General features: G+C 41.7%; 1 pseudogene; it reads left to right on the top strand.

Annotated features, from left to right (window-relative positions):
• Positions 1-12337: 12337 nt before the first annotated feature.
• LOC101693471 lies at positions 12338-17499 on the top strand (annotated as a pseudogene).
• The last annotated feature ends 1101 nt before the right edge of the window (positions 17500-18600 follow it).

The following is an 18600-nucleotide window of genomic DNA, read 5'->3' as shown; positions in this document are numbered from 1 at the left end:
GTTCTTATTTTAAATTTTAAGCTTCCCAGTAGTGTTCATTTTCTAGGTCAAAGTTGGAGCACCCCACCAGCAGTTAACACTGAGGTCAGTGGCTAACTCTCCCTCCCTCTGTGAAGGAGGAGAAAATCATTTCCTCCTTATTCTACTGGGATATTGGCTGAGATGCCTCTGTAATAAAAAGACACATTGACAGGAGAAAAGCAAACACAAGTTGAATAACATGCACGTGTCTTATATACAAACATGGGAGAGATTCTCAGAAAGGACCCAAGCCCCCACCTTAAATACTATCTTTAGCTAAAGACAAAAGAAAGACCTTGGGGGTACAAGTCAGTTACAGGAGGTTACCTAGCATAGGCTGATTTGTCAGTGACTTTTCCATTGATACATTTTCTAGAGATTTGACCATCCTCTTCTTCCTGCTACAGTGAGGGAGCTACCCTTACAGATGGAGATTTCCCTTATAAATGTAAATGTCTCTTCCAAAAGGGTAACTTCTCTTCTTTTTTTCAGAGCTTCCGTGTCTGCTGTTGTTTGTTTTTGTTGATATTGTTTTTTTTTTTTTAAAACAACCATCTCAAGATAATCCTTATGCCAAAGAGGCATATTTTGGGGTAACAAATTCTATCCCTTTCACCTGCTAATCCAGGATCTCAATAAAATGTGTAAAGCAGACAGATGAAGTTTTTCAGGCTCTCTTTTATAGACTTGGATGGGGGCTGGGAGTGCCAACCAAATTCCTTTGGACACATGTGACCACTAGTGGTCCACCTCCAGCCACCTGCGACCTGCCAGTGGGTTCCTGCAGGTGCATAGTAAGAAGACGGTATCCGCTCCCAGTGAGCCCTGAACTCTGGTCGCGCAGTGACAACATACAAGTTGCGCATGTAGTTGAGGTGTGTGCAGGCACACGAAGTGGCATGGGGACCCAGCCCGAGTCACCTGATAAGGCAGTACCGGCAGCCACATCTCAGTTAGGTGGGGTTTTTTTTGTTTTTTGTTTTTAAGATTTTATTTATTTATTTGACAGAGAGAGATCACAAGTAGGCAGAGAGACAGGCAGAGAGAGAGGGAAGCAGGCTCCCAGCTGAGCAAGAACCCGATGAGGGGCTCGACCCTGAGATCATGACCTGATCCAAAGGCAGACGCTTTAACCCACTGAGCCACCCAGGCGCCCATCGGTAAGGTTTTTTAATAGGAATTCTCCCCTCCCTCAACCAAAGACCCTAATTCAGGATCACACATTACATTTTACTGTCCTCTCTTTCTTGTCACCTTTACTCGGGGGCAGTTCTTGCCTTATTTGGTCTTTGATCGCATTGACATTGTTGAAGAATCAGGGCAGATGTGCTGTAATGCAGCCGGTGTGCAGGGGTACAAGACCACCTGGCTAAGTTCCAAAGTGACCATATCTGGCCACTCGCGCGGACAAAATCCAAAGGCGGAGAGATGGTGGGGTCGTGAACTGAGAAAGGGATTTCAGTGAGACCAACACCTGCGAAAAGAGCGGACTAGTTTCACAGAGACTGCCTCCAAAGTGCCAGACATACATCCAATCCAGGTTGATATAAGGAAACTGTGGGGCAAAGCTCGGTGGGTGTGAGCAGGTGGGCAGCGAAGGGCAAATCCCTCCTGGTCTTGAGGTCAGTCATGGGGGAAGGGGGTCTCACTGGCTCAGGGTGAACCTTGTTCCTTAAGGGGCTAGTTTCAGTTTCCATCAGGGGATGCTTTGCCCTCAGGGTCTTCTGCCTGAGCCAAGAGTCAAGCGAGACAACCCAACTAGAAAGTTCAAGGTCAAATTGGAAGCAGCTGAAGCCTTGTTTCAGTAATGGGTTAGGGGGTGTTTGATGTTTTCTCACGATTACAATCAGGTTATGAATTTCTGGCAAGAGAATTTCGTAAGTGATATTGTAACCTTATTGACATATTCTATCAGGAGACATCATTTTGGTGCTAATTGTCGGGTTCAGGTGGTGTCTTCCTTCCACACTTCTCCACAGTGAAGTACCTTTTTCCCATTTGGAATGAGTATAAACTGTGAAATTCTGAGACTGTAAACCACAGTGTACTTTTTTGAGTTCTTTTTCAACCTGAATATTCCACAGGCACTTCTTTGACCACATGTCAAGAACCAACCTCTTGGGTACCTGGGTGGCTCAGATGGTTAAGTGTCTGCCTTCAGCTTGGGTCATGATCCCTGGGACCTGGGATCGAGCCCCACATTGGGCTACCTGCCCAGTGGAGAGTTTGCTTCTCCCTCTCCCTCTACTGTTCCCCTGGCTTGTGCTCTCTTGCTCTGTCAAATAAATAAATAAAATCTTTTAAAACAAAACAACAACAACAAAAAGACCTCTTTGGCTTCACCCTGTGTACTCGGCTTCTCTTTCCAGATTTCCTCTCTCTGCTAGTAAAGTCATCACCTGCCCAGATGTCCCAGCCAGAAATCGTAGGCATCTTTAACTTCTTTTTTTCCTTTCCCCCTGAAGTGAAGGAAGTATTCTTCTCTACTCTTCAGGGTCTTCCAACTGGACTCAGAATTAAACTGACATGCGTTAGATTAACGGGATTAAAAAAACCCAAGTTTTTTCACATGTCCAATCATGGAATTGAGACCTGAGAGTATGACCGAGGAAGGCAGTTTTTCGAAATTTTAGACAAAGAGATGATTAATCTATGAGGAATTGACGGGGCAAAGAAAATGGAATATAGGAAGCTTTATTTAGTTAGGAATTCTAGACAGGATCTGGACTGGGGTAGCAGATTACTAAAAAGTAAGAAGGGTTGTGTAGAGGCCAATTTTAGGCATCAGGATAGAGCAATGGGATGTAGAACAAGGCCAGATGGCCCATAGGGACCACAGAGCTGGATACAAATAGGTCCATCAGGCAACCCACCTCATCATCTCCCTAAGTGCTAGAGGATGAGTGTTACTTGCAACGGAGCACAGGGACCAAAAAAGGGAAAATCCATACATTCTCATCCCTCCTCCCCTTCCCTCCTTTAAATAGCTCCCCCCCCCCACCTCCGGGCGGTCAGTCTCTCCTCTGCTGTCCTGCCCCTGGCCCTTTGCGGTGTATCCAATAAACGTCTATCTCCTTTGTTCTCCCTTGGGTGAATGCTTTCACTGCCTGTGCTCCCAGGTTCTGCCTGGTCAGGTTGCCCCATGCTCAGGGGCCCCCATCTGATCAAGAGGGACACCACAGGTCATTTATACAGCCTTCTGGGCTCAAAATTTCCCATCTCTGGTGATAAGGATGTCTCTTTCCTGCCTGCCCCAGGGAGGGTACCTTTCACATGGGAGACTTATTTCCTGCTTTCGGAAGGACAGAGGAGAGTCTGAGAGTCCTCCTTGGGCAGTCACTTTTGTTTACAATAATCAGTATGCCACAGTGGCACATTTGAGGGCAGCCTGCCCTTGGCCCTTACACATCCAAATGCCAACAAGTCCTCCTAATTCTGTCTCAGAAACATCTCCCAAATCCAGAGCCACCTCTACTCCAATACTTCAACAGCCTCCTACCTGGCCTCAGTACTTCCAGAATACCATCTCTATTCCAGGCCATCCTCCGTGCTCTGCCAGAATGATTTCCCCTAAACTTGACGTGATCGGGTCACTCACTGCTCTGCTGAACGTTTATCCTCTGTTACTATCTACTCTTTGTAGATAGTACAAAGACCTCTCTTTGTATACAAGAAGTAAATATTCAGGATATACAGAATATCATCCAAGATTCCATAACTTGACCTCAGTCTAGCTCCCCAACCCCCTCTTTCTGCACTCTCCACTTTTCCCCTGAACACCAGCCAAATGGAACTTGTCATTCCCCACAGGTTGGTTTCACGTGGTTCAAAATCTCACGTCTTGGTCCTTGGTATTCTCTCAACTTGCGATGCCTTTCCTTCGCTTATCCTTATACTCTTGCCCATCCTTTCCAGATCTCTATCAGACAGGCTCTTGTCTTTGAAGATTTTCTCAGCCTCTTCTTCACAGGAATTAGCTGCCCTCGGCCCAGACCTCTAAGCTCCTCGATGACTAAGACTGTTGCTTACTCGGTATTGTGTCCCAAGCACTTAGACAGTCGCTGGTCAGTGCTTCGTGAATGTTTGCTGTGGGAGAGAAGGCACGGTGCAGCCAAGAACACACCTCAAGTTGTCTAACAGAGTGTGGCACTGAATGGAAAGCTTGGCATAGTATTGCATGGACGTCTCTTATACTCGTGTCCTAAAAACAAGAATTGAATACATCTAGCCTCAACGGCACGAGTTTCCATTTCCGCATGTACTGACGTATGTTGAGAGAATTTTGAGCACAGCCTAAGCTGTATCTTAGTTGTAAAGTGGAAATGTCACTGAAATATTGCATCATGTCTTGGGGCCTGAGAAAGGTACTATTCCCAAGATTTCTTAATTCACTGTGAGTTAGTTTGGTTGTTAGAATAACCTTTGTCACTCATTGCTAAAACATTAACTAAAATAATGCATCTTAATTGATGGGCTATTTTTTGGTTTTGTTTTGTTTTTTGTTTTTTTTACCTTCCATGTACAGGAAAAAGAAAGGATGTTATGACCGACAAACAAAGTCATTATCAGAGATTTATTTCTAAAAGCAACTTTCAGGTAACATAATGTGTCAGTGTAGAATATTCTCCAACAGCAGACAAAGAAAATACATACCATTATTGGGAGAAACCTAACACTTTACTTCAAAATGCACAGTATAAATCTTTACTACTTAAGGTAAAACTATGCTATAACATATACAACCAAAGTCTCAGTGGCTTAGAAAAACTAGAAATTTATTTCTTTTTCATGCAAGGCCCCAAAGGGGTATTCCTGATAGGTGGGTGACATTCCTCCAAGTGCCAATTCTGGTTTTCTCCTATCTTGTGGCTCTGCCATTTTCAGCATATGGCCTCCAATGTCATGGCTAATAGGAAAGATTCAAAAGGTCGTACCTGGAAGACTGTAATGGGCCAGGCCTGGAATTCATCTTCATCACTTCTGTATGTATTTCATTGGTTAGGATGGTGCTCAAGAGACAGAAGAGAGGGGTTTGTTTAACAGCTAGCCAGTCAACGCCAAGAAGGTCCGATTTTCTGTTTCTCCTTTATCAACTCCTGGAGGCCTAGTCCATGAATAGTTGTGATCATAATTATGAATCCCACACTGTAAGACTTAACTGTCAAAACAAACACCTTATTGAATGAATGTATGGTGCTTACTAAAGCATGAAACTAAAGACTGAAAACAGAATGATTTTCTAAAGCTCATCCTGAGTTGAATGAAAATTAAATAAAAATAAAAATGGCTGCACTAATGCTTCCAGTGAAGCTCCGTTGTTTTTGTTTTTGTTTTTTTGAAGCTCAGTTTTAAAGTAACTTTTTCCCACTTCCACAAACTTCCCTGCCTCCCTTTTTAGCCTTCTGTTTCAGGAACACGGTCCCACCCTGAAAACAACTAAGGAGGCTGGTGACACAAGCACATCCCTGTGGAAACTGGCTAGATCCTGAATTTCCCTGTAACCACCCCCAGCCCATTCTTCCCGGGAGGCTCGAAGTTTTTGAAGGCCACTGCCTGCTGCGGCCTCCTTCGCCCAGCCAAGCAATAAAGCCATTGTTCCTCTTTATCCCAGACTCCATCTTTGCATTATAGTTTGGTTCCGAAGCCTGGAGGTTGGTTTTCCACAACATGTTTATTGAGATTTGCAGTTAATTCAGGTTTGGCTGTAATTATAACACAGAAAGCTGTCACTGTAATTCACGCCTGAAAAATCAGAAGAGTTGATTTGTTCCATGGGTACTAAAATGTTATGGCATAAATACATGTCGCCTACTGCTTGATAAAGGCAGCCTGCCCCAAGAAAGTCAGCCAGGTGGAGGCAATTAACATAATTGTGGCTGAGTGATTCAGCTGGAGGTGGGGACTCACAGAACCCAGGAGAGAAGGGGCCGTGTGGGAGTGGAGTTGTGTGATTAAACCTGAGAATTAGCTGGCTAGTCCTGGAACAGTCTGAAGGCTTTTGGGGTACGTGTACAGCCAGTGTTTTATGGAAAAAAAGAAAAGTAGAGAAGCAGGCATTATACAAGAATACCCAATGGCGTGCGCAAAGGTGGAACAGAATTGTGTCCTTTTTGGTCTGTGTCATGGGTAGTGTAGGGGCCAAGGGCAAGCTGCCCCACTATGGGCAACCTTGGCATGAAGATTATTTTGAGTTAAATGGAAGCAGATTCAGGAAGAGCTCTTCGCCTCCCACTCGATAGCCTAAAATGAGTTGAGATAGAAGACCTGCTCCAGGAAGGCAGCTGTCGCCATAACTACACTCTGAAACCACCTAGGCACAATAGGGATGAAGCTAGAAAGACCTGTTTGATCAAAGCCCTATATGTCCCACTGTTTTTAAGTAGCCCAGCAAATATTTGCTTATCAAACATTTACTTTTCATCTTCCTGTAAACTGCATTCCTTCCCTTTGAATTCCCAGATGCCTACTTCCTTCTCCTTAATTCAGGATGACATACATACTTTATTATGTCTGTCTTTGGAATTTCATGGATGTGTGCATTCCTTGTAAGCATAAAATTAAATTTGATTTTCTCCTGTTGATCTGTCTCATGTCAATTTGATTCTTAGTCTGGTAAGAAGGACCTAGAAGAGCAGAGGAAATTCTTCCTTCCCAACTGTAGTGTATCCATTGAGTTCCTAAAGCTGCAAATGCCTCTTTGTTTATGATGAATGGTCAGGAAATCTCATGGATTATACTTAAATGAAAGGAAGCATTTGGCAAGCCATCTTATTTCCTCTTGTAGGGTCATCTCCAGATGTCTTTGTGTGAGGTGAGTTAATAAGGCAGCCTTTCCTAAAAGAGGAAGGGCATGATAACAGCCGCCATCACTGAGCACACAGCACAGAGCAGGTTCCCTACTAGGCACATACACATGTTGTCCCCTCCATGGATGGTAATTGTTTTTGAAAGGAACTAGCTTGCTAATTTTCTTTTTAATTTTTTTCTGATTGTGTTAAATGAGTGAGATATGTTAAACCACACCAAACAATAGCAATTTTGGAATGACAGCTCCCTTCCTTCTCTAAAAGCTTCAAATACGAGAGGTAGGGGAAATCAGTAGTGAGAAAATTTTTGGTCTGTTCATTGACAAAACTGTTAAAATGTCTACCCTCAAGTCATGAACTTCTCCAGGGGACTCTGATGGGTTTCTTAACCCTTGGCCCCAAGGGAAGACTATTTTATTTATTAATTTTTTAAAGATTTTATTTATTTGAGATAGAGACACACACACAGACAGAGACAGAGAGAGCATGAGCAGGGGAGGGGCAGAGAGAGAAGCAGACTCCCCTCTGAGCGAGAAGCCTGAGGTGGGACTCAATCCCACCCATGATCAGGACCCCAAGATCATGACCTGAGCCGAAGGCAGACACTCAACTGACTGAGCCAACCAGGTGTCCCAGGGAAGACCATTTTAAAGTGTTTGAAGGTCATCCTGTGCCCTTGCTGGCTGGCTACAGAGGACATGCAGATTTAAAAGTTTTGGGGAGATGCTGTGATGGTTATCCAAAAAGCCTGTGGGGCATGACCCAGGCTCCTGCATGAGTGTGGAGGTGGAAGAATAAAGAGAACAATTAAGGATGGTCCCATCTCTAGGGAGGGGTCAGGTTCTGTCACTGCCACTTTCATAGAGGCAGACAAATGGAGAACATATTTAAGGATGGCCTTGCTTCTGAATTGGAGTCATCCATTGTCATGGTCACTCTTAAGCTGAACAGGGAAGAAAACCATGCCCACAGCATTTGCTAAATAAGGACAAAGAAAACTATCATGCAATTTATCTACTCTTTCTGGCTGTCATGAGAGGTCCCTTTCCAACCCAGCAAATACATTTATTATCTATCACACAGGCAGTACCTTGAAGTTAGTAAATCAGAATTCTAAGACTTTTTGTGTCACTTTAACATCTTAAAAAAAAAATGAATATATCTCCCTTCTAATTTTTCTCTGTGAGCATAGAATTTTTAAATTGAAATCAATACAAGAAGAAAAAAAAATCACATTTAAACGGGGGTAGAAAGATTAGAGCATGAAAGGAAATTACACCATAGCCAGAGGGTCAACTCTCGTTGACCCTCTGCCATGCCCTTCAACAACAGGACATGGGCACGCTGTCCTTCACCATACCCAATGCTACTCCGCACTGGAATATTTTTTCAAAGTCAATTCCTGTCTGCTGGAAACCACACTCTCTCAAATAACAACAAATCCACATTCAGCTACACTGCAAATTAATTCTAAATCTTATCATTGCTATTTACCAAGGTTTTCAATTATTTGGATATAGGACATTGACAAAGAGCTCGTGCTGTTTCGTTGTTGTTGTTTTCCCTCCAGCCTCAAGATAAACTCTTGCTCCTGATCATATATTCATTTCAAAATATTCAGATCCTGGAATAATCCAATAGGTGGTATGTGTGTGTGTGTATTTGAAGGAAGGAGAATTGGGAGAAGAAAACAAACTGGCATCAAGGATAGAATTATCCACATGAAATTTTAAATCTCAAGAATGTTCCAGAGAGTATAGAGAAACTCACTGGTGCTCTCTTGGTGGTGGTGGTGGTGGGGGGGGGATTGTTGCGGGGGTGGGGGTAGTCTTTTCCTGAACTAGCCACCATTCTAATGTGTCTGAATTGTCAGAGTTACCTTCAAATGCTCATATGATGGGCAGATTAAATAAAAAGCCAAACAGTTATACCTGAAAACCATTTCACCCTTTCTTTAGCAAGGAGAGTGGAAATGAAACTTTCTTTCCACACCTAAGTGATATGAGGTTTGATGTACATGTTATCCTTAGCAGATTCTATTCCTTCAGCCTGCCTGCTCCCATGTGCTTTTAGCTCCAAATCTCTTTCCTAAAAATATGTCATTTTCATTTGTCCCCAGAAATAAAACCTTTACCCTTGTTTTTCCAAGCTTAAATATCAAATGTATTGGTTAGTTTTGTCAGCAAACAATGAAGAGGTAAGCAGATACTGGCAGCTAGGAAAGATCACAGTGTCTGGAGACCAACACCCATATCCTCAAAGAGGCTCGGCGGCCCTGAATGTGTTGGAATAATGACTCTTTCTCTTGTATTTATGCCATAGCTCTAAACACACATGAACATACACAATAGCTCCCAATAAAAAACATACATAAATTTGGGTGCATACAATAGCAGCAGAAAACAAAAATTGTATAAAGGCAGAGAAGCCAAATATGGAAGCCACGTGGGTTAATACTTTTACTGTCAATAAATGGAAAATTTAACCAGAGCGAAAATGTAAGCAGGTCAGTTACACATGAAGCTTCTTAGTTTACAGAGGCAATTGCTCTTACTGCTAAAATCTAAACCCTTTATTCATAAGAGCTTGAATTACAGGTTATGCAATGATTTAAATAGTTTTACCAAAAAATCAAGAATGTTATGGTCAAATGACTATTAACATGAACATAGGCCAAGAACAGATTCTAAAATGGAGATGGTTAACTAATATCACAGGTATTTTCTTATCAATGATATAGTTATCACCAGTATCTCAGAAGTTCATGTTATTGTTCCTACTTTGAAAGTACAGTTACTATTAGAACTCAGGCAGCTCTTGGATGGCTCAGTTGGTTAAGGGTCTGACTCTTAGTTTTGGCTCAAGTCATGATCTCAGGGTCTCAAGATGGAGCCCTCTGTTAGGCTCTGAGCTTCACTCAGAGTCTGCTTGAGATTTTCTCCCTCCCTCTGCCCCTCCCCCCTGCTAACATGGGTACCCCCTCCTGTCTCTAAAATAAATAAATAAAAATATTCTAAAAAAAAAGAACTCAGGCAGCTCTTGTTTGTAATGCTATAATTAAGAAGCACATATATTGCTATACTGACATATTTTGCTAACTGAATTTTAGTATAAGTGGTTTTCTTTGTAACTCCATGCATTTTGGCATTTATTTTATGCATTTAAATGCTTATTCTGGACAAGGTCCTATGGGCTTCACCAGACCACCAATGGGCTCAATAGCACAAAAAAAAAAAAAAAAAAAAATCAGATCCCTGCTCCAAAGAGGTAAGGCACTAACCTAACATGGTACAGAACATTCTGATGATCTGACTTGATACAAGTTACAAGTTACAGGTTTGGAAAATCTAGAAGGGAGATAAGATAGTATGTCTCTTAAACTGTAAAACTCTTTCTGCTAAGGAAAAAAAAAATCCCATGATTTTGAGTATTTGCTAAAGTTATGAAGAGCCAAGAGAAAATGGGATTCAAGGGGCCTTATAACCTCCTTTTAAAATTGTATCCTGGGGCACCTGGGTAGCTCAGTGGGTTAAAGCCTCTGTCTTCAGCTCAGGTCATGATCTCAGGGTCCTGGGATCGAGCCCCACATCGGGCTCTCTGCTCAGTGGTAAGCCTGCTTCTTCCTTTCTCTCCCTCTCTGCCTGCCTCTCTGCCTACTTGTGATCTCTGTCTGTCAAATAAATAAATAAAATCTTAAAAAAAAAATGAAATTGTATCCTATTCACTGAGTGACTAAAACATTTTCCTTTGCCTATATGAATATGGCCTTTGCCATCTTTATTTGAAATAATTTCCTTCTAAATTAAGGTATTAAAGGGCAACCAATCAGCTGAGTAATGGGAAAATGGCCCCAGAGTGGGCCAGACCCTGATTGTTATCTGTTGTAGTTTAATATCATACATTGCATGCCATCTTGGGCCTCCTAGTGTTCCTGTAATCCTCTCAAGTATCCCTCAGTCACATTCTGGCGCCCCTTTGGAAGGCTGGAATGTCCCATCGCTCCCGTGGACATGGCCCTCTTCCCACAGAACCTCCCTAGACTGCTCAACCCGAACATTGGCTGGAGCAGACTTACAGTCCTTGACTCTTATCACGGAGCATTTTTCCAGCATCAAACATTATTTGTCTCTCAAAGTACTGTAATCCTGGCTCTATCCTACTTAATATTTATTGCAGGAAATATTTAAGAACTTTTTATTAAAGTATAACATACATAAGGAAAAATGTACACGTTATATGGGGAAGCTTGATGAGTTGCCAAGTGAACATGCCTGTGTAAATAGCACCCAGAGGGAGAAACTGAACATCACCGATACCCCAGGAGCTATCTTCTGACCCCTTCCTGGCCCTGAGCCCCCCACCCCACCAACAGTAACCACAAGGTTGACCTCTAACAGCACAGATTAGTTTTGCCTGTTTTTCTCATACTTTACAGAAGTGAAGTCGTCAAGTATCGCATTTGTGTCTGGCTTCTTTCGCTCAACAGTGTTTGTGGGATTCGGGTTCCTGGAAAATTTTAAGCTCCAAAGTTTAATTCCTGTTTATCCCTTTTGAAGGTTAGTGTATGGTATGGGGAAAAGAACAAAAATATTTCTTTTAGAAAAGTTGAGTCTCAGGGGACCTAAGAATCCAAGCCTCCTGGTTTAGATAGTACTATTTTTTACTTGTTCTGTGCTTTTTCTTAGAAATTGAACTCTAATTACTATTCTGTTTCCTGTCCAGAGTTAGCATTAAGTACAATGAAGCTGTGGGCTGGGGTATATCGGACATCTTGCACAGAAATTGTATCTGAACTCTTGGAAGCAATTATACTTAGAAGTTAGACCTTACTGGGGTGCCTGGGTGGCTTAAGTCTGTTAAACATCTGCCTTGATCAGGGGGTCCTGGGATCAAGCCCCTCATCAGGCTCACTGCTCAGTGGGGAGTCTGCTTTCTCCTCTCACTCTCCCTCTGTGCTCTCTCTTTCTCTCAAATAAATCAAATCTTAAAAATAAAGAAGTCAGAACTTACTGCCATTCAGAGCCACCCAGAACATCATAGCTGCACATGTAAAGCAAACCAGGGTGTACTGCATTATTACTCGTTTAGAATCCCTTCTCATGGCTGCTTCTTTTTGTTACATGCCTTACAACATAGACGAACACAATCAACACGGGACAGTGGGAAGAAAGACGAGCAGGGCATAAAAGCCTCCTATTTTTTCCAAACATGGGCTCATCCTGCTGGGTCACACTGATCCTTTGACCCTCAGTTGCCCTCATCTCTCAGGCTTGAAGAAAAGAATGAGACGATGTGTAAGAAAGTCTTCATAGACTGTATCGCACCACACACAGTTGCAAGCTCCCTACACTGCTATGCCCTCTCATTCCACACTTGCTGTTCCTATGCACAGTAGATTTGACTCCTTCCATCTGCTTACTGCTTACCAATTCTTTGTCATGACCTTCTCTCCACTTGATTGCTCCTTTTCCTTTCCTACCTGTACTTTGAGACCCAGCTCAAAGTCCGACATGTTCACGAAGTTTCTGCCATATGTGCGCCCGCTGCTTTCTCGCTCTTCTTTGGATTCCTTTTATCCTCATGGGTAATGTTTACTCTTTGTTTTCTCTTCTCAAATAGGTTATGCATTCCATTAAAAATACATGCACACACACACACACACGTTTCTCTTTAGGGAAAAGAAATATATATATTGTTTTTTTTTGTGGGGCCACCATTTTAAAAAGGACATGGCAGGCATTTTATGCACAGTGTTCATTGTTTGTATTAAAAAAGAAGGGATGGGGTGCCTGGGTGGCTCAGTGGGTTGGAGCCTCTGTCTTTAGCTCAGGTCATGATCCCAGGGTCCTGGGATCGAGCCCCGCATTGGGCTCTCTGCTCAGTAGGGAGCCTGCTTCCCCCTCTCTCTCTCTCTCTGCCTCTCTACCGACTTGTGATCCCTCTCCTCTCTCTCTGTCAAATAAATAAATAAAATCTTAAAAAAAAAAAAAAAAAGAAGAAGAAGAAGGGACAAACTCAGTGGTGTGTTGGCAAAAGCCCCTGTTTGTAGCATTTCTGATTTCCATGGTGTAAATCCTTCCATCATGGCCTATTTCAGGCGAACAACATAATGTCAATCAACTCACAAAATTCCCGCATTTTTAAGAATGAGATCTTATGGGCCTTTGTGAGCTGGCTCCAGTACCCCACTCGACAAAATGCTATAAATAAAAAGTCCCTTCTGAAGAAATACCATAACCTTCTTCCTGATTCATAAGAAAATCTGATATTCAATTTTGTAAAAATCATCCTGTTACTTCCTTAATCTCCCAAGAGAAGGTTGGATATGCACATCTTTCAAGAATAGATTAACATGGACAGATGCTACAAGCCAATGCCTAATTTTTCAGAAGCATCTTGCTCTGTCTGTCAAGTGCGGTGAACACCATAAAGTGATTCATCTGTATCATGTGTATGACTTGGTGTCACCTTAATTAGAAATGTCACTCTTCTAACCATAGCACTGTGTTGCAATTTTAATTTGAAAAATGAAAATGTTCCCACAGTGGAAAAATTATTTCCAACATGCCGAAGCTTTGAGTAGAAGGCTCTCAACCGGTAAGATGTAGGAGAATGGTCTTGAATCTGTAAGAAACTGCTCAGAGCTCCAGGGTGGCATGGGAAGGTCAGGGCATCAGGGAGACTTCCTAAAGAGAAAGATACCAGAAAGCAACCAAAGACCCTATGTATTCCTTGAGTGTTTTGAGAGACCTTTTACTAAAGTCTCAACAATATACTTAAAATCTTAGAGTAATCATCAACCCAACCCAGCTGGTGGAAAAACACAGTTCCATTAAAAAAATATATGAAGTTCATTTTTAACAATCCATGCCTCTGTACCGTCTAGTTTGGTGAGGTCAAAAGATTCTCAAAAGCATCAAATAAGATTCATCCAAGATGTGATAAATTTGGACTTTTTACCTAGATCTGAGCCAGATCTTTGGAAATTTACTATCTCTGGGTCACAGGAAAGAGAGAGGTGAAATACGCATGAGCATATGTACAAAGGCCATATGAAGAAATAATTGAACGCTTTGCTAGCTGAACCCTGGTCCTTTGTTTTCTGAGACAGAACTAGGAATTGACCTACATACCAATCATTTATTTTCTTCTTTTTCCCTGAATTATAAATGAGTTCACTGTACAAAAGTGGCTGGTGTCCACAGCAGGGGGGGAGGGCGGGGAAATCAAGGGAATGATACAAATGGTTTGCATTCAAAGGGCCTCTGTAAACAATGAAAAGCAATTCTCTGGAACTGCAGAACTCAAAATAAATAAAGCATGTGGGCACTTGGGGTGGAAATTACAGGGGTTTGAGATGTTGAAGTCCCAGCTCACAGCAGTTCAAAATGTGACCTTATTTAGAAATAGGATCATTGTAGATGTAATTAGTTAAAATGATGTCATACGCAAAAATGTTCAACAAAATACCAGCAAATCCAACTTAAGAGCACATCAAAAGGATTATACACCATGAGCGAGTACAGTTTATTCCTGGAATATAACAGTGGTTCAGCATATGAGAATTCATCAATGTAATATAATACATTGATAGAATACGGAACAAAAACCACATGATCATTTCAATCGATGAAGGAAAAGCATTTTACAAGACCTAAAACCCTTTCATGATAAAAAACACTCAACATACCAGGTGTAGAACAAAACTACCTCTATATAATAAAAACCATATATGAGAATTCCATAGCTAACATCATACTCAGTAGTAAAAGACAAAATAGTTCCTCTAAGATCATGAACAGGGTAAGAATGCTCTCTTTTGCTACTTTTATTCAACATAGTATTGGAAGTCCCAGCCAGAGCAATGAGGTAAGAAAAAGAAAGAAAAGGCATTCAAACTGGACAGGAAGAAGTAATATCATCTTTGTTTGTAGGACATGAGCTATTATGGGAAAATGCTAAAGAACCCCACAAAAAAGCATTAGAACTAATAAATGATTTAGCAAAGTTGCAAGATACAAAGTGAATGCACTAAAACCAATTGTGTTTCCATGCACCGACAATGAACAATTTGAAAAGAAATTTTAAAAATATTTACAATAGCATAAAAAATAATAAAATACTTAGGGATAAACTTAACCAAGGAGGTGAAAGACTTACACATTGAAAACTATAAAACATTGCTGAAAGAAATTAAAGACATAAATAAATGGAAAGACATCTATGTTCATGGATTGAAAAAGTTAATATTAAGATGTCAATACTATCCAAAGAGATCTGCAAGTTCAATGCAAGCCCTATCAAAATCCAAACGGCACTTTTTGTAGGGGAAAAAAAAAAAAAATCCATCCTAAAGTTCATGTGAAATCTCAAGGGACCACAATTAGTCAAAAATAATCTTGAAAAAGATTAGCCCTTTTGTGAAGATGGCGCCGAAAGCTAAGAAAGAAGCCCCTGCCCCTCCCAAAGCCAAAGACTAAAGCAAAGGCTTTGAAGGCCAAGAAAATGGTGCTAAAAGGTTTCCATGGTCACACAAAAAAAGAAGATCCACAAGTCACCTACATTCCAGCGACCCAAGACTCTGCGTCTCTGAAGGCAGCCCAAATATCCTCGAAAGAGCATCCCCAGGGGAAACAAGTTTGATCAGGCCTGATGGAAAGAAGAAGGCATATGTCCTACTGGCTCCTGAGTATGATGCTTTGGATGTTGCCAACAAAATTGGGATTGTCTAAACTGAGTCCAGCTGGCTGAATCTAAATACAAATTTTTCACTATTAAAGAAAAGAAAAAGGAAAAGAAGAGTAAAGTTGGAGGTCTCACACCTCCTTGATTTCAAAACATATTTGAAAGCTATAGTAATCAAAAGAGTGTGGTACTGCCATAAAGACAGACCTGTAGGCCAATGGAATAGGATACAAAGTCCCCAAACAAACCCTCGAATAGGTGGTCAAATGGTCTTCAACATAGGTGCCAAAACTATTTGTTAGGGAAAGGATAGTCTTTTCAACTAATAATACTGGGAAAACTGACATCCACATGCAAAAGAGTGATGTTGAACTTTTCTCTTATTCCACATACAAAAATTAACTAACAGTAGATTAAAGACTGAACTTAAGATTCAAAACTGTAAAACTCCCAGAGGAAAATGAAGGGCTGTAGGATGAGACACCCCAAAACCGGCCATTTGGCATAAAGATTATTTCAAGTTAAAAGTAATAAAAAGCCAGCAAGGACAGGGAAGGTGCTCGGCCACCCCCATGACTACCTACATTTACATTGGAAAGGAGAGCCTGCCCCCAGGAGGGAAAGTATGCACAGAGGCGCCCTTTTAGGAAGGAACTCATCTGCATCATAGAACCATCTTGTTTTTCCAAACATCTCCTTTTACCTCTTGGTAATGAGTTTTCTCCCCTTTGTATCAGCAGACCAGACCCCTACCTTTTCCCTCAGCTCATATAAGCTTCACATCACCTCATGGTCTTCGGAATCTCATGTCTGTGTGGATTCCCTGTATCTATGCTATTAAATTTGATTTTTCTCCTGTTAATCTGCCTCATGTCCTTCGATTCTAAGTCCAGCTCTAGCCGAAGGACATTTAAGGGCAGAGAACACGGTCTTCCTCCCTGACAAAAGCATCAAAAAAGAGCTTCGTGACTTTGGATTTGACACTGACTTCTTAGAAATGACACCAAAAATACAGAAAATAAAAGCAATAAGAGTCACATGGGACTCTATCAAACTTAAAGGCTTTTGTATCGCACTTTTTGTGGTGCCTCGGAGGCAGTAGGCTACTTTAGGATAAAGCTGAACATCTCCTTCCCAGCTACTGGCTGCCAGAAACTCAGTGAAGCGAAAGATGAACACAAATTCCGTACCTTTTCTGAGAAGCAGATGAGCACTGGGTGTTATGCAACTAATGAATCATTGAACATACATCAAAAACTAACCATGTACTATATGTTGGCTAGTTGAACTTAAATTTTTAAAAAATTTTAAAAAGAAGAAGAAGAACCATATGGCTACAGAAGTTGCTGCTGATGCTCTGGCTGAAGAATGGAAGGGTTGGTTATGTGGTCCTTGCCAAAATTATGTGGCAACGAGGAACAAGGCTTCCCCAGGAAGCAGCGTGTCTTGACCCCATGGCCATGTCCACCTGCACCTGAGTAAGGGCATTCCTGCTACAGACCAAGGAGGGCTAGAGAAGGAAAGTGCAAGTAAGCTCAGGGTTGGGTTGTGGATATCAATCTCAATGTTCTCAGTTTGGTTACTGTGAAAAAAAAAAGGGGGGATAAGGATATTCCTGCCTCACCACCCAGGGCTCAAAAGAGCTACCAGAATCCACAAACTCTTCAGTCTCGCAGAGGTAATGTCCCCCAGTATGTCGTGAGAAAGCCCTTAAACAAAGACAGTAAGAAACCTAGAACAAAAGCTCCCAAGATCCAGCGTCTTGTTACTCCACATGTCCTCCAAAGCAAATGACGGTGTATCGCTCTGAAGAAACAGCACACTAAGAAAGATAAGGAAGAGGCTGCAGATGATGCTAAACTCTTGGCCAAGAGGATGAAGGAGGCCAAAGAAAACCCACCAGAAACAGATTGCCAAGAGACAGAGGATATCCTTTCTGAGAGCTTCTACCTCCAAGCTTGGAGTCCAGCCAAAAAGGATTTTCTAAGAGTAGCAGATCAATAAGATCAGACATCAACAAACCAACGAAGCAACGAAACAAAGCAAAACAAAACAAATTGGTGTATCCAAGAGCATAATCAACGAAGTGAAAAGGCATCCTATGGGAGACAATCTTTGCAAATCCTCTATCTGATAAGGGGTGAATAATTAGGACACAGAATGACAACTCAATAAGATTAACAACAAACAAATAATATGATTTTAAAATGGCCAAAAGACTTGAGAAGACATTTGTCCAAATGGCCAACAAACATGACAAGATGCTCAACCTCACACACCCATTAGAGAAATGCACGTCAACACCACAATGAGATACCGCCTGGCACCCATTGGGGTGGCTTATAAAAGATAAGAAAAGAGAAACGAATTAGTGAGGATGTGGAGTCACTGAAACCCTTGTATCCTGTTGACAAGATCATAAAATGGCCCAAGCAGTATGAAAGGGTATGACAGTTCTTCAAAAAATTAAATCTAGAACTACTACATGATCCAGTAATTCCACTACTGGGTCTATATCCAAAAGAACTGTGAGCAGGGTCTCAAAGATTGTGTGTTCTAAGGGCAACAATCTCTTCTGTTTTGATCGGGCCCATGAAGGACCTGAAGCCTCTGGCCAACAGCCCCCTGGAACTGAGGTGAGCAAATAACCACATGGGGGAGGCTGCAAACTGATCCTCCAACCCCATGTTCAGGGGACCGCAGCCCTGGTCAACAGCTTGTCTGCAACCTTGTAAGGGTCCAAGAGCCATCACCCAGCTGAGGTGCTCTTGACTTCCTGATCCACAGATGTGGAGAGATAATAGATGTTTGCTGGTTTAAACTATGATTTGGGGGAGTTCATTATATAACAATACAAAATAAAAGGATAATCACAGAGCTAACATCGTGAATGGAATGAAGACATTTAAACATTACTGTGGAGACCCATCCCTGTTTTTCAACTTGGGCTGCTATTGTACATTTATGGGGAAAATAAAGAGTTCATTGTTTAAAGTGCTTTCTAAATGTACATGAGTGTGGTTGTTCAATAGTAGTGGGAATGTCATAATCAAATATCAGAACTGGAACACACAGAAGATTACGTGGG

Source organism: Mustela putorius, unplaced genomic scaffold (assembly GCF_011764305.1).
Source record: "Mustela putorius furo isolate JIRA1106 unplaced genomic scaffold, ASM1176430v1.1 tig00003836_pilon_pilon_pilon, whole genome shotgun sequence".
In the NCBI taxonomy this organism is placed as follows: domain Eukaryota; kingdom Metazoa; phylum Chordata; class Mammalia; order Carnivora; family Mustelidae; genus Mustela; species Mustela putorius.
Note: the sequence above shows the minus strand (reverse complement) of the source record. Positions and strands in the feature narration are given on the sequence as shown.